Source organism: Arachis ipaensis, chromosome B7, assembly GCF_059453495.1.
Source record: "Arachis ipaensis isolate K30076 ecotype BB chromosome B7, ASM5945349v1, whole genome shotgun sequence".
Taxonomy (NCBI): domain Eukaryota; kingdom Viridiplantae; phylum Streptophyta; class Magnoliopsida; order Fabales; family Fabaceae; genus Arachis; species Arachis ipaensis.
Genome location: NC_142442.1, coordinates 6,841,200 through 6,858,646, shown reverse-complemented (window position 1 = coordinate 6,858,646; position 17,447 = coordinate 6,841,200).

Below are 17,447 nucleotides of genomic sequence, written 5' to 3'. Positions count from 1 at the left end.
ACCAAAAACAAATAAAATAGGAAGTGATTAAGTGAATACAATTTGGCATCCTAAAAAATTAATAAATGGTTTGAAAATTAAAAATAACTTTACTATTTTTTTTTAATTAGTATTACGAGTTGAGTCGAGTGAAGCCAAATTCAAGTTCGACTCACGAAAACTGAATTCAACTTATTAATAATTGAGCCTATTTATAAAGTTTAAAGGGTTAATACTCAAATTCGTTCCCGAAAGATCACTAGTCCTCAAATGATTTTTTTAGTCATATTAGACCCTAAAAGATAAAATGTAAGTCAAATTAGTTCTTCCGTCAGTTGGATGATGACGTGTCACGTTAAGTACCACGTTTAACAAGATAATTGGTTGACGTGTCAGGTTAGTGACACGTGGCACGTCACGTGGCAGGTCAGTGACGTGCCACGTGTCACTTGACATGTAAAAAAATTTTATAATCAAAATAATCCTTGAAAGTCCAGACGTAAGTCATTTTCATCCCTAAAATTTTAAAAATTAATCAAACTAGTCCTTATATAATTTTTTTTATAATATTACATTTAACATATTTTTTGATACTACTAATTTTAATATTATTTTTTAAACCTTAATAAACAAAATTCTCTTTACATAAAATAATAAAAATAATTAATTTTATCATTTGTATTTTAAAATATTACATTTTTAAATTGTAATTTTTTTATGTGAATTTTTTTTATTTAAATGAGTTTATCAAATTATTGTTGATTATATATTTAAAATTTTAATATTTTAAATTTTACTAAATAATATAGTAATTATTTTAAATTTTAAATCTTTTAAATTTTTTTAAAATTATAATTTTTATTATTATTTAATTTATATAGTAAAACTCAATAATTGAAAAACTAATTTGTGGAATCACTTTTTGAATCTTAATATTCTAATTTAATTTTTTAAATATTTCATTTAAAACACAAGAAATTTTATTTTAATATGAAACATATCTAGCTATTTATATAATGTACTAGTGCGGAATAGCTTGTGTTATGCATAGGTATAATATTTCTTATTTCATTTTATCTCATTGATTTGGGAAATTAAAAGCAAAATTATATAATCTATCTCAAACATATGAAACACACAAAAAATTATTATGATCTTTGCACGTATTACGCTTAAGAAGCAATTCGTTTAGCATAATAATAATAATAATAATAATAATAATTAAGTCACAAATTTTTAATATTTTGTAAAGTTTGGAATGGAAGCAAAATTTGTGGATCTTCTTGAATTTTGACTCTACATATCACTACCATTACATCCTATATGTAAATAATACCGTAATGAAAAAAAATGTAGTAGAAAAAAATAGTGGTATAACTTTGTTTAGGTTAACATACATAAATTTTGATTTTGAACATATAACTTTGTTTAAGTTAACAAATACATATATTTTAATTTTGAGTATATATATATATATATTCCATCAAAATGTAATAATGTGATAAAAAGGTTTTAGAATAGAAAAGAATAAGAGAGATTTTGAGAAGAATTAAAGGAGAGAAATAATTTTATTGAAAAAATTTTTAAGAAGAAAAGATACAATTACTTATTTTTTGTTTGTCAATTATATTTCTATTAAAATTAGTAGTATAAAAAAATATTTTTCAAATTTAATATTATGAAGAAAAAAATAAAAAAAATTATATAAAGACTAGTTTGATTAATTTTTAAAATTTTAGAGATGAAAATGACTTACGTCTGGACTTTCAGGACTATTTTGATTATAAAAAACTTTCATACATGTCAAGTGACACGTGTCATTGGCCTGCCATGTGGCGTACCACGTGTCACTAACCTGACACATCAACCAATCATCTTGTGACACGTGGCACTTAATGTGACACGTAGCATTTAACGTGACACGTCATTGTAACACCCTACCACTCAGAGCTTTACGCTTAAGTCGTAAAACAGAGGTGGTGTGGTATTACGATCTCTAAAATAAAATGTATATATATAATAGCAGAAGAATTATAATATGCTAGGAGCCTTGAAGAATAGAGGAAATAGAAATCGTGAAATAAAAGCGCAACGCTCGAAAAACGAGTTAACTTGCGTGCTAAGAAAGCTACCGCTGTCAAGTGTAAAGTAACCCAAAACAGGAACAGAGAGTCAAAGATACAATAACGAGCTCCTGACTCAGCCTGCGAAGTCAAGACTGGCCGGAGAATATACACACATATATACATATATATACATATCCAAAACCCAAATGTACATAAAATAAATCATACCTCTCCATACACCTCTAGGAGGATAAAAAAGAATAAGTTATGTGGAGAGAAAGCTAAGTACATATATATACATCATAGCATAACAAAATAACCCAGTAACCACTCCGCTTCAAGAGTCCAGACGCCTAACGAGATGCCTCTCGACCTGCATCTGAAAAACAACGACATAGTATGGAATGAGAACCGGAGGTTCTCAGTATGGTAAAGGTGCCACACACATAATATATAAGGTCCTGGGAATGCCAGAGGCAATCCTAGAACGTCGACACTCAGATTATAGAGTTTAAAGTATTAAACAGAAGCCATAAAATGTGGTTTCTAAGAATATTTAAACCTAACTTAACTTAATCTTAAATCTAGGTCTCATACTGCCATTCCTCCATACCTCCAACTCCATCATGCATTTTCACAGACAAATAGACAGATAAAGGCAAGCACAAGAAGGTTACAAATACTGCAGGTAACAAATACACATTTAACATGGCAAGTACATATAGGCACACCCAATTAAAGCACAAGCAAGTAATTCAAGTAATATGTAGATGATGCATGCCTCTCCTATGGCTGATGAGGCTCATCTGTCGGTTATCCAGCCAACCCGACAAGTCTGAATTGTCCTTAGACTGTCCCCCGACGTGCATCCCAAGAGTCTATGCATAGCTTTATCTCAAATAATCAATATTACTCAATGGGGGTAACATTCCCGGGAATTTATATAGTGCCCGGTCACACTTACGTCGTAGGGTCAACAGAGTATCGAGTTTTCAACCTGGTACACGTGGTGGCAAGCCACGGCACTTAATCCAGGGAACCTCGTATCTCAGATCATTAAATTATTCAAGCCATATAAATAATTCAATTATAATTCATCAACATCCACATCATTCTCAATCGCATCTCATTCATCATCATACATCAATCATATTCAATCCTTATCTTTCATTATCACACCTCCCATTCCGTCCATCAATAGTTTCAATTCAAAACATAATTCATTCTTTTCTAAATGAATCAAACTTAAAACATGCTCATTTTCTTAATAACTCAAAATCAAACCATATAACCTTTGAATCTAAATCTTTTTAAATAATCATCTAAACAAAATCTCTAATTTTTATAAAATTTCGGCAGCATCTCTTCTAAAACTCGGACTTTGCCACCCTTTTCGGGTCCAAACCTGTATTCTTTTCAATTCAACATACCCTTCCTCATCATCATAACAATCACCACAATAAATCTACCTCAGATCAATAATTATACTCATACAATATTCAAATCCAACAACCAAAATTCAACTAAAAATCATAGTTCACAAATCCTAGGATTTTAACACAAAATACCTCATTTTTCATTCAAAATTTCCATTCCAATTATTTTCAAACCTATTACCACCAATCCAAATTGCTAACAATAATCCTCAACAAGCTCCATATCTTTTCATCAATCATCATTCAACCAAACTAAAATATAGCCATTTAATCAACAATTTAATCACATATCCTTTCAAAGATCCAACTAGCAACCAATATCATCTTACAAACAAATCACCAAACCAAACCAAGCATATTCATCAACCCATTACTAAACATTAAATATACACCTGCATTCCAACTTATCCTATGGTCATCTAGCCTAAGTTTTCACAGAACATTATATATTAAATGCAAGAAACCTAAACCATACCTTAGCCGATTCCCAAGAATTATTCCAAGACAATTTTTCTAAAAGAACACAGCCCTCAAAACCTCAACTAATCCGCTTCCTCCAAGCTCCAGTATTCACAATTTCAAGCTCCAATTATTTATTTACAACCTAATACACATTTATAACACATATATACCCAATTTAATACTCAAAGCTCAAATTAAATGAAATTAAAATGGAATTATGATTTTCTCACCTTACCCAAGCTTCACATAAGTAAGAGTGAACGTTTTTCTCAAGCTAATTGGATCCTAAAACATCAAAGAGTAAAGAAATTTAATACCTCCACTTAATTTCCCAAAAATTGGGGAAGAAGAGGCTGAGAATAAAAGAATGATTTACCTATGAAATTGTTCCGGTAGAAATGTAGAGCTCGACGCGATGGACGCGTGGCCACAAACAGTGCGGCGATCGGAGCTCGGACGGAGGAGTTACGGCAAATTAAATTTACCGTGAGGGTTGGAAACGTTCTTCGTTTCTCTCTTCCCCTAAATGTGTTTCACGCTGCCTCTGCTGAATGGGGAAGAAGAGAGACTTGGATTCATTAAATGCTGGGCCGGTTGGGCCCACGGGCCCGGTTTGGGCCCGGTTCAACCGGTTCGGCCCGTTCGGTCTAATTTTTGACCGATTTTTTTAAAATTGGTGTCAAAATTCTCGTTTCGACGAGCTCTATCCTAATTTAATATAATATTCACATTTCTAATCCTCCTTATTAAAAACTAATTTATTGACTAATTATTTACTAATTTAACCGGGGTTTACATTCTACCCACCTAATAAAGAATTTTGCCCTCAAAATTCAAATTCAATTACCTGAAAAGAGATGTGGGTAGTCCTTTCGCATATCTGATTCGAGTTCCCAGGTATGTTCCTCGATACCAGCTCGACTCCAAATTATTTTTACCAATGATACTTCCTTCCCGCATAATCGTTTAATATTAGTATCATCAATTCTCACTGGAATTACTCGAAGTGTTAGATCTTCTCTTACTTGGGCTGGTTCCGATTCTAGAACATGACTTGCGTCAGGAGTATACTTCTGAAGCTGTGACACATGAAACACATCGTGCAAATTCGAAAAATACGGCGGTAAGGCAATTCTATAAGCCACTAGTCCAATTCTCTTCAAGATCTCAAACGGTCCAATATAACGGGGATTTAGTTTCTTAGTCTTAAAAGCTCTTCCCACTCCAATGGTTGGTGTAACTTTCAGAAAGACATGTTCTCCTTCTTTGAACTCCAAAGGCTTTCGCCTCTGAACAGCATAGCTCTTTTGGCGGCTTTGGGCTATAAGCATTCGACTACGAATTTTCTTTATCTGTTCAGTCGTTTTCAGCTATCATCTCAGGCCCTAATAAACTCCTTTCTCTAATTTCATACCAACATAATGGAGATTGACATTTCTTGCCATACAGAGCCTCATATGGAGCCATTCTGATGCTCGCATGATAGCTATTATTATAATAAAATTCTATCAATGGCATATACCGATCCTAGCTCGCTGGCTGGTCCAAAATACAAGCCCTTAGCATATCCTCCAAGGTCTGAATAGTTCTATCTGACTGACCCTCTGTCTGAGGGTGATACACAGTACTCAAGCTTAACTGAGTCCCAAATGCATGCTGAAAAGCTCCCCAGAACCTTGATGTAAAACGAGGATCCCTGTCAGATATAATGGTAGAAGGCACGCCATGTAACCTGACAATCTCTTTGATATACATTTGAGCCAATTCCTCCATTGTGCAACTTATTCAGATAGGAAGAAGGTGAGCTGATTTCGTCAATCGATCCACAACCACCCAAATAGCATCACAACCAGATCGGGTTTTAGGCAAACCTATCACAAAATCCATTGCGATACTCTCTCATTTCTATTGTAGAATCTCTAAAGGCTGAAGGGTCCCTGATGGTCTCTGATGCTCAATCTTAACCTTCTGACATGTTAAACATTTAGATACGTGCAATGCCACATCATTCTTCATACCTGGCCACCAGAACATCGCTTTCAGATCCTGATACATTTTAGTACTCCCTGGATGAATTGAGAATCCACTCTTATGAGCTTCCTTCAAAATACTCTGTCGCAGGTCCCTAATATCTGGCACAATAATCTGGTTCTTAAACCTCCACAAACCATCCTGTCCTTCTGACACTCTCCACTGTTTTTCCTGTTCAACTGCTGGTAATACCTTACGTAACGCTTCACTGTCTCGATGAGCCTTCAGAAGTTATAATTTAAAATCACTTGAAATCTGCAACTGACTCAAACACAAAATTCCAGATTCTTCTCTGATTCCCAAATTCAAACCTTGAAATACCCTTAGTAATTCTTCTTCCCGTAGCATCATCCAAGCTGCATATAAAGAGTTCTGACTCAAAGCCTCCGCCACAACGTTCGCTTTTCCTAGATGATAATTCAATTCAAAATCATAATCTTTCAGAAGCTCCATCCACCTCCTCTGACACATATTCAACTCTTCCTGCTCAAAAAGATACTTCAAACTCTTATGGTCTGAGAAAACATGAAACTTAACACCATAGAGGTAGTGCCTCCAGATCTTTAAAGCAAACACAATAGCAGCAAGTTTTAAATCGTGTGTCGAATAGTTCATCTCATACGGCTTTAATTGCCGTGAGGCGTGTGCTACAACATTCTGGTGCTGCATCAGAACGCACCCCAAGCCCTTCAGCGATGCATCACAGTACACTTCAAACGGCTCACTTGGTTCAGACAATACTAACACGAGTGCAGTAGTCAATCTGTGCTTTAATGCTCAAAAACTCTCTTCACACTCTGGGTCCAAATAAAAAGCGTATCCTTCCTAGTCAACTTAGTTAAAGGTAAGGCGAGCTATGAAAGTTCCTTAATGAATTTCCGATACTATCCCGCCAAACTTAGAAAACTTCTAATCTCTATTACTGAAGTTAATCACTCCCATTTCATCACTGCTTCTACCTTAGCAGGATCCATGGCTATTCCCTGCTTACTCACCACGTGACCGAGAAACTTTACCTCACTCTTCCAAAACTCGCATTTAAATAACTTAGCATATAACTTCCTATCTCTCATAATTTGCAGCACAGTTCATAAGTGATTAGCATGTTCCTCCTCAAACTTAGAATAAACAAGAATATCACCAATGAAGACAATAACAAACTTGTCCAGATACGGTCGGAAAATCCTGTTCATATAATCCATAAATACTGCCGGGGCATTAGTTAACCCAAAAGACATCACTATATACTCATAATGACCATAACGCGTTCTGAAAGCAGTTTTCAGAATATCCTCGTCTCTAATCCTTATTTGATGATACCTAGATCGCAGATCAATCTTAGAAAACACACCGGCACCCTGTAGCTGATCTATTAGATCATCGATTCTAAGCAACAGATATTTATTCTTCACAGTGATCTCATTCAATTGCCGATAATCGACACATAACCGCATACTCCCATCCTTCTTCTTTACCAGCAACACTGATGCTCCCCACGGATAAACACTTGATCGAATAAAATGCTTACCCAACAGATCTTCCAACTGAGCTTTCAGTTCAGCCATTTCTAAAGGTGACATCCTGTAAGAAGTAATCGAAATCGGACCGGCTCCAGGCACCAACTCAATTGCAAATTCAACATCCCGATTAGGTGGAAATTCATTAATATTATCCGAAAACACATCTGTAAATTCGCATACAACCGGAATCTACTCTAAACTCTGATCATCATATAATACTCCCGTAGTTAATAACATAATACCCTGACATTCAGTTCCAGAACAGTTTACTATCATAGAGTCTAAATAGTAATTATTCACCACAACAGGTGCTTTTGACCCTTCCAGCATAAACTGTACTGACTTCTCAGAACAATCAAGCAAAACATGGTTCTTAAATAACCAATCTCCCGACTATCACAGCGTCACCTGCCTGCAGGATACATCGTGTCCCCTGTCACCAATACTGAGCCTCACCTTGCAGTTGATAAGTTCCAAATCCAACCCATTGCTCCTCAGGAACCTGTTGGGCCTGCAACAACCGTTCCATAGCTTGAATCCAATTATCTGCGTTAGTGGGATTTGAGGTTCTCCTGAAAGTCGGAGGGTGAACTTTCAGAAATAAAGCAAGTGTCATAGGAACATCCTCATCATTATTATTCCCGTAATTACCCTGATTTATCTTATTATCCAGTGCCTCGGCTATTGCCTGCATAGCTACAGCCATATTTCCCAGAGTAGCCATAAAGTCTACTGGATCATTCCCTACCGGGCTAGGAGTAACGATGCCTATCCTACCTCTACCTCGCTCGCGACCGCGTCTGCGAGTCGACATCTGGTCCTTATACACACTAAACAAGTGATATTAAGTTGATCAGTCTTAATATCACAGGTCTAATGCTTTAAGTTCCAAATGCATGCTCACAAACGTTTATGCTATATATATCAGTCAGATATCCTAATAGCATATAGACACATATACAGAGAATGTACAGAAGCACAATCAGTCCATCTTTCAGGCTCTATAGGAACGAACTGCTCTGATACCATAATGTAACACCCTACCACTCAGAGCTTTACGCTTAAGTCGTAAAACAGAGGTGGTGTGGTATTACGATCTCTAAAATAAAATGTATATATATAATAGCAGAAGAATTATAATATGCTAGGAGCCTTGAAGAATAGAGGAAATAGAAATCGTGAAATAAAAGCGCAACGCTCGAAAAACGAGTTAACTTGCGTGCTAAGAAAGCTACCGCTGTCAAGTGTAAAGTAACCCAAAACAGGAACAGAGAGTCAAAGATACAATAACGAGCTCCTGACTCAGCCTGCGAAGTCAAGACTGGCCGGAGAATATACACACATATATACATATATATACATATCCAAAACCCAAATGTACATAAAATAAATCCTACCTCTCCATACACCTCTAGGAGGATAAAAAAGAATAAGTTATGTGGAGAGAAAGCTAAGTACATATATATACATCATAGCATAACAAAATAACCCAGTAACCACTCCGCTTCAAGAGTCCAGACGCCTAACGAGATGCCTCTCGACCTGCATCTGAAAAACAACGACATAGTATGGAATGAGAACCGGAGGTTCTCAGTATGGTAAAGGTGCCACACACATAATATATAAGGTCCTGGGAATGCCAGAGGCAATCCTAGAACGTCGACACTCAGATTATAGAGTTTAAAGTATTAAACAGAAGCCATAAAATGTGGTTTCTAAGAATATTTAAACCTAACTTAACTTAATCTTAAATCTAGGTCTCATACTGCCATTCCTCCATACCTCCAACTCCATCATGCATTTTCACAGACAAATAGACAGATAAAGGCAAACACAAGAAGGTTACAAATACTGCAGGTAACAAATACACATTTAACATGGCAAGTACATATAGGCACACCCAATTAAAGCACAAGCAAGTAATTCAAGTAATATGTAGATGATGCATGCCTCTCCTATGGCTGATGAGGCTCATCTGTCGGTTATCCAGCCAACCCGACAAGTCTGAATTGTCCTTAGACTGTCCCCCGACGTGCATCCCAAGAGTCTATGCATAGCTTTATCTCAAATAATCAATATTACTCAATGGGGGTAACATTCCCGGGAATTTATATAGTGCCCGGTCACACTTACGTCGTAGGGTCAACAGAGTATCGAGTTTTCAACCTGGTACACGTGGTGGCAAGCCACGGCACTTAATCCAGGGAACCTCGTATCTCAGATCATTAAATTATTCAAGCCATATAAATAATTCAATTATAATTCATCAACATCCACATCATTCTCAATCACATCTCATTCATCATCATACATCAATCATATTCAATCCTTATCTTTCATTATCACACCTCCCATTCCGTCCATCAATAGTTTCAATTCAAAACATAATTCATTCTTTTCTAAATGAATCAAACTTAAAACATGCTCATTTTCTTAATAACTCAAAATCAAACCATATAACCTTTGAATCTAAATCTTTTTAAATAATCATCTAAACAAAATCTCTAATTTTTATAAAATTTCGGCAGCATCTCTTCTAAAACTCGGACTTTGCCACCCTTTTCGGGTCCAAACCTGTATTCTTTTCAATTCAACATACCCTTCCTCATCATCATAACAATCACCACAATAAATCTACCTCAGATCAATAATTATACTCATACAATATTCAAATCCAACAACCAAAATTCAACTAAAAATCATAGTTCACAAATCCTAGGATTTTAACACAAAATACCTCATTTTTCATTCAAAATTTCCATTCCAATTATTTTCAAACCTATTACCACCAATCCAAATTGCTAACAATAATCCTCAACAAGCTCCATATCTTTTCATCAATCATCATTCAACCAAACTAAAATATAGCCATTTAATCAACAATTCAATCACATATCCTTTCAAAGATCCAACTAGCAACCAATATCATCTTACAAACAAATCACCAAACCAAACCAAGCATATTCATCAACCCATTACTAAACATTAAATATACACCTGCATTCCAACTTATCCTATGGTCATCTAGCCTAAGTTTTCACAGAACATTATATATTAAATGCAAGAAACCTAAACCATACCTTAGCCGATTCCCAAGAATTATTCCAAGACAATTTTTCTAAAAGAACACAGCCCTCAAAACCTCAACTAATCCGCTTCCTCCAAGCTCCAGTATTCACAATTTCAAGCTCCAATTATTTATTTACAACCTAATACACATTTATAACACATATATACCCAATTTAATACTCAAAGCTCAAATTAAATGAAATTAAAATGGAATTATGATTTTCTCACCTTACCCAAGCTTCACATAAGTAAGAGTGAACGTTTTTCTCAAGCTAATTGGATCCTAAAACATCAAAGAGTAAAGAAATTTAATACCTCCACTTAATTTCCCAAAAATTGGGGAAGAAGAGGCTGAGAATAAAAGAATGATTTACCTATCAAATTGTTCCGGTAGAAATGTAGAGCTCGACGCGATGGACGCGTGGCCACAAACGGTGCGGCGATCGGAGCTCGGACGGAGGAGTTACGGCAAATTAAATTTACCGTGAGGGTTGGAAACGTTCTTCGTTTCTCTCTTCCCCTAAATGTGTTTCACGCTGCCTCTGCTGAATGGGGAAGAAGAGAGACTTGGATTCATTAAATGCTGGGCCGGTTGGGCCCACGGGCCCGGTTTGGGCCCGGTTCAACCGGTTCGGCCCGTTCGGTCTAATTTTTGACCGATTTTTTTGAAATTGGTGTCAAAATTCTCGTTTCGACGAGCTCTATCCTAATTTAATATAATATTCACATTTCTAATCCTCCTTATTAAAAACTAATTTATTGACTAATTATTTACTAATTTAACCGGGGTTTACAGTCATCATCCAACTGACGGAATGACTAATTTAACTTATATTTTATCTTTCAGAGACTAATATAACTAAAAAAAATTATTTAAAGACTAATTTAAAGAATGAGTAATCTTTCAGAAACGAATTTGAGTATTAACCCAAAGTTTAAACTTAACTCCCTAAAAACTTAGGAACAAACTTAAGTAACATGAACACATTTTATAATTATATTCAAATAAAAACTTATATTTCTATCGATTATAATTTATATCGTTTGTCATAATAAATTAATAATATATAAAAATTATATATGTATATATGTGTATAAAATATATATTAATACAAATAATTATAATAAATTATATATATAATTCGTTCACGAGCTAATAAATTAATATTGTCTGAGTTCAAGCTTAATTTATTTAAGAGTAAAGTATCATTTTTGTCCTCAACGTTTGGGGTAAGTCCTGTTTGTGTCTCTAACATTTAAATTGTCCTATTTGTATCCTTAACGTTTATAAAAGTGATTCAATGTTATCCTACTATCAATTATACTAACAAATCATATTATATTTTTCAATTATTCTCACTTGGATGTATTCATTCTCAATTAGGTCTCACTTGGATGTGGTCGATTTTAATATTATACCTACTATTTGGGTTTAGATTCAATTATGTTATTAGAAAAGTAAATTATGTAAATGTTATAGGAATTAGTTTTAACATTTGATGAGCTATTTTTTGGAGTAGATCATCGATTCTATCCCAAACATTTATATTCTAACTTCAAGAAGAGGTTTTTAAAACTAAAACTAAAGCGTTCATGATGTGTAATTGACGGAAGGATAACATTGAATCACTTTTACAAACGTTAGGGATACAAATAAGACGATTTAAACGTTAGGGACACAAATAGGATTTACCCCAAACGTCAGGACAAAAACGATACTTTACTCTTTATTTAATACTTGAATTCAAATTCAAATTTAAATTTGCGTGGCTCATAAGCTCAGCTTATTAACCTGCTAACTAATCAAGTTCAATTTGGTTCATGAGTTTATTTGACTTACTTTTAGCCTACTCAAAATACATTCTATATGAATGTAATATTGGAAAAAAAAAGACACCATTCCTTTCTTGTCACATTTCCTGCGTCATCTTCAGTAGGCAGAGGCCTCCATTTATTGTTCTCTCGCTTCTCCCTTTCTAATCTACTCTGTTGGGTTGGAGCTAACCTTCCGCTGTACCCAACTAAAACCTTTTTGTTTCTAGCCATAATCCTCATTACGTAGCACCTCACTTCCTCCAACATCGTAATTATCGGCTTACTCCTCATCTTCTTCACCTTGGCATTAAACACTTCGCAGTTGTTGTTGGTGTAGTTGTCTAACTTAGGGTATTCACTAAAATGAGCTCTGCTCCATTGTTTAGGGCTTATCTTATCCAGGTACTCCCAAGTCCCAGCGTTGATCCTTTTTAGTCTCTCCATGGCAGCATTGAAATCTTGTGTTGTGGTAGCCTTGGCACAATACCACATGCACATTTTCAGCTGCAAGTCATTCCATTTCTTGCGAAAATTTTGCCATATATGCATTGTACAGAATCTGTGGTTGGCATTCGGGTAAATTTCTTGTACGGCCGGTATTAGCCCCTGTAGACATGCATGTAAGTAAACAGCTATCAAAAATCCAACAATCCAAAAACAGAATTCAATATTTAGCTAAACCAGATTCCAACGTTCCAATTTCAGTCCCATTGCAAAACAGAATTGCGTATTTAGCTAAACCAGTTTCCAATAATAAAGGATCAGCTTCATTCCAAAACATACTTAACTATAGCTAAACCAGATTCCCAACAATAAAGTATCATTCTCATTCCAAAACAGAATTCAATATCATTCCAAAACAGAATTCATACTGTAGACTGGGAACTACTTGCAACCAGAAACAGAATTCAATATTAAGCCAGTAATGATTAGGTTATGAGCTTTCAATGAAATTCTAAAAATAGACCTAAACAAGTCCATACATGATATCTCAAGACAACCCAAAATCTTAACCAAATTAAGACCTAACCTCAAAGTCCCTAAACACATGAATCAGACATACATCAATATAACATGCTTAAATGAGAGAAAAAAGGCATAAACTTGCCCTAATAGACTTAACAACTAAATATGCACAAGTACCTTCTGCATATCTGACATGAAGTTAAACCCATTAGCTTGAAAATCTCCCACATCCTCCTGGAGTATCTCCAAAAACCACTTCCAACTCTCTTTGTTCTCTGATTCTACAACTGCGTAGGCAATAGGATAGATATGATTATTTGCGTCCTGTCCTATTGCTGTCAGTAACTGCCCCCATAATATCCTCTTATGAATGTCCCATCCAACCCTATAAAAGGTCTACATCCACCCACAAACCCCTTCTTGCACGCATCAAAGCAAACATAGATCCTCAAAAAAATAGGATTCGAATCAGGCATGGGATTCGTGTGGATCCTTACTGTCGATCCTGAATTAGTCTTCAATATCTCGTTAGCATAATCACGAAGTCGTGCATACTGTGCAATCTCAGAACCCTCAATCATCTCCTTTGCTTTCTTCATAGATCTATAAATTTTCCTTTCATTGATTAGTACATCATACTCGGATCTGAAGTATTGGTCAGCCTCCCTCACTGTCAGGTTTGGCTACACTCGTATCCTCTCCTCTAACTCATTTATGGCCCATTTTTCATCTGCTGACTTACAGTGATTGTCCCTGTTGCAGGTATGTTCATTCACGAATGTCTTTACCTGATAACTTGCTGGAAATGTTCTCTTGGCACAGTATATTTGCCAAGGACAGTCCTCATCATAGCATATGGCCTTCGATCTTGTAGAATCACAACGAGCAAAGAATATGCTCCTTCCAATATTGATATTAAACTTTCGGACAGCCTTCCTGAAGTGGCTTAGAGTTTCAAACTCCATCCCAACCTCCAACCGCACCTGGCTCACTGGGGCATCAGCATGCTCTGAGGAAAAACTGGCGTCTGGTCAGTATCCTCGTCACTTGCTATGTTATGCAATTCCTCTAATTCATAGCAATGATGTCCAGGATTTTTATCAAAGAAATCATCCTCATCAACAGGGACGTAGAAGGTTGGAGGCTTGTCCGGATCGGGATTTGGGATGAAAGACTGGCCTGTAGGGGGGCCTCTTAGTTGATCTCCTCCTGTTCACCTTTGGCCTTCCCTGAACCTCATCTGAAGGATTGCTCTGATCATTCTGAGGAGTCCTATTGGTCTCAGAGGGTGGGACTGTCTGATGGATTGATTGTGAGAGTGGATTCCCATATGGATGTGGGGTGTATTGGGTTAGTTGTTCTGACTCAAGAGGTATAGAGACATTGGGTTCAGAAGAAGGGACTGAGTCTGAACAAGTAGTGTGTGTTGGTTGCTGATGTTGTTGAATAGGTGGCTGGGAAGGTTGGGACTGAGCTGATAGTGGTTTATCTGGTATGACAGGTGTTGGGGGAGGCTGAAAAACCTGTCCTACCTCATCAGAAACTGAAAGTTGTGGGTCTGCTGTCTCCTGGGCCATATTGATATTGTCCTCTTTTTGGGCCTCAAAACCAGCCTGTTTATGTGCTTCACAGGCCTCTTCCCTGCTCTGGGCCTCACTCCTTTTTTGGTCCTCCATCCCAACTTGCACATTACGTACAATTTCAGCATCATCCTCATCTTCCACTACTATCAATCTTCTTTTTAGACTCTTTTTTGGAGTTGGAACCCTTTTAGCACAACGCTTTACTCTCATCTTTGATGGAGTCATATTGTTCTCCTCAACTAACACGGGCTCATCCACCGGATGCTCTGTATATACATTTATTCTCTTACTGTTCTTCACAGCTGCCTCATACATCCTAACTATATCCATGTCAACCCTGAGGTCCCTCAACCCATCATCAAGCTCCTTCCCAGGTTCTAGCCAAAAAAAAAATAGTAACAGACGTATATCCTATGTCCTTCAACAAATCAGATACAAAAAAATCATTTAAGGTATCAACATTAACCCTCTCTATCTCTGTGACTTCACCACCAACGTAACTAAGCTTCCCACACGGCCCTCTCTCAAACCGTCCTCTATGATTAATACACAGTGTTATATGGATGGTGGTCATTCCTAAAAGTGAAATAAACCAACACATTCTAAGAAAACAATACATGTTACTACATCTAACACAAACCATAAATCAATTAATTAAGCACCTAACACAAACCCTAAATCAACTAATCAACTAATTTAGCAATTCTCAAGCACGATTTGATATGATAATGTAATCTGTCTAACTAGTCTCAATGACATTTGAAATTAATCAACATTGGCAACGACATACCTCAACTCTCTGCCGACCAAAGGGAGTGACCTCTACAACGTCGACGACGAAATTCCTGGGTTGGAGCTCTGCTACCTATTCCTTGCAAGTTCCTCTTCCACGTTCTCGTTCTGATGGCTCTGTTCTGCTCCGAATGCCTTTTCCGACTTGGGAATGACAGCGTTGAAAGCCGTAGCTTCAGGGTGATGGCTTGGGAGTGTTCCAGAAGTCTTCTCCGACTTGGAAACAAAACGACGATCTCTGCTAGGACATCAGCAAAGTCCCATGAAATTCTCTTCAATCTCCTATCCCTTACTAAAAAAAATTGTTTAATTCCACGTGGATTGGGCTTTGGGAGGTTTGGAGAGCCACGTAGGACGCTACAAACCCGAAGCAAGTGCCAACCCAAGCCAGACTATTTTTGTCACACGGAGCCAATCTCTCATGGTTACAAAGTCAGTTTCCATCTACGATGGGTACAAATGTCAGCGTTCTGAACTCTCATAGGTACAAATGGTCAATTATTCTTTTTTTGGTGGAATCATGTAAATTTTTCCATACCATAATTTATATGGGTTATTTGCCCTAAATATTTTGTTTTATGTTTGATAAATTTAAAAAAATTATATATTTATATTCATAATTTTTAAAAGTTAAAGATGATATTAAAACATTTAAAGATATATCTTTTAAAATTAATTTATATTTGTCAAAATTAAAAAAAATTTAACATGATATCAAATATTAATAAATATCAAAATTTATCATCATATTTAAGTCTATTATAATTTTTCAAATTTTAAAATTATTTTGCCAAGTATAATTACTGTTTATGTTTAGTAAAAGTTATTTCTATATGTTACAAACTTGCAGTTATTTTTTCAAAATAGATAAGTTACTTTTAAAAGGTAAAATATTACAAATCGATCCTAATTTGGTTAATGCTGACTAATATCACAGCATTATTATAAAGAGTGATCCAATGAAACAAGTAGAATAAATGGATAAAAATGCAAAAAAAAATATTACATCAATTATAATAAATATATAATAAAATTAATTTTTGTCCCAAATCTGCATGTATATATACTTGTCTCATACCCATCTCACCGGAAATAGATCCTCTCCAGTTTTTCCAACACTTGACAAAATACAGTGCAATCTCTCACTTTTGATTTTAATAGTGGGACCAGAAATAAATAAAAGAGAGAAAATGTGGTGAATGGTTAGATTAAACATTGCACACCATCCAGTTTTTTATTCACGGGAGAGGATCCACTTCCCATCTCACCCTACCTAGCCCTGTATCAGAATCCAATTAATTTATATATATATATATATATTTTTTTTTTTTTTTAAATTTATACCATAAAACTAAACAAATTGAACTGAATTAATCAATAAAATTTTAAACATGATTAAGTACTTCATTAACATAATTAAACACTAAGATAATCATAAATTATTTACCACTACACATAATATATAGAAATAAGCAGGTCTTACACATAAATACATACAGAACAGGCTGGATAACGAAGCGGGACCGTCATTTTTTTTTTGTTTTTTTATATCTTTTGGTGTATTTTAGTCCATTTATACTCAAATATGTTGAAGAATTTCCTTAACTAACTCTTTTTTGCACTACCTATATAAATTAATGGTTTTTTTTTTCTCGCATGGTCTGCATTTCTGTGTGTTTTAACTTTTACGAGTCATTATCAAATATATATAACAAAATTAGAAAAAAT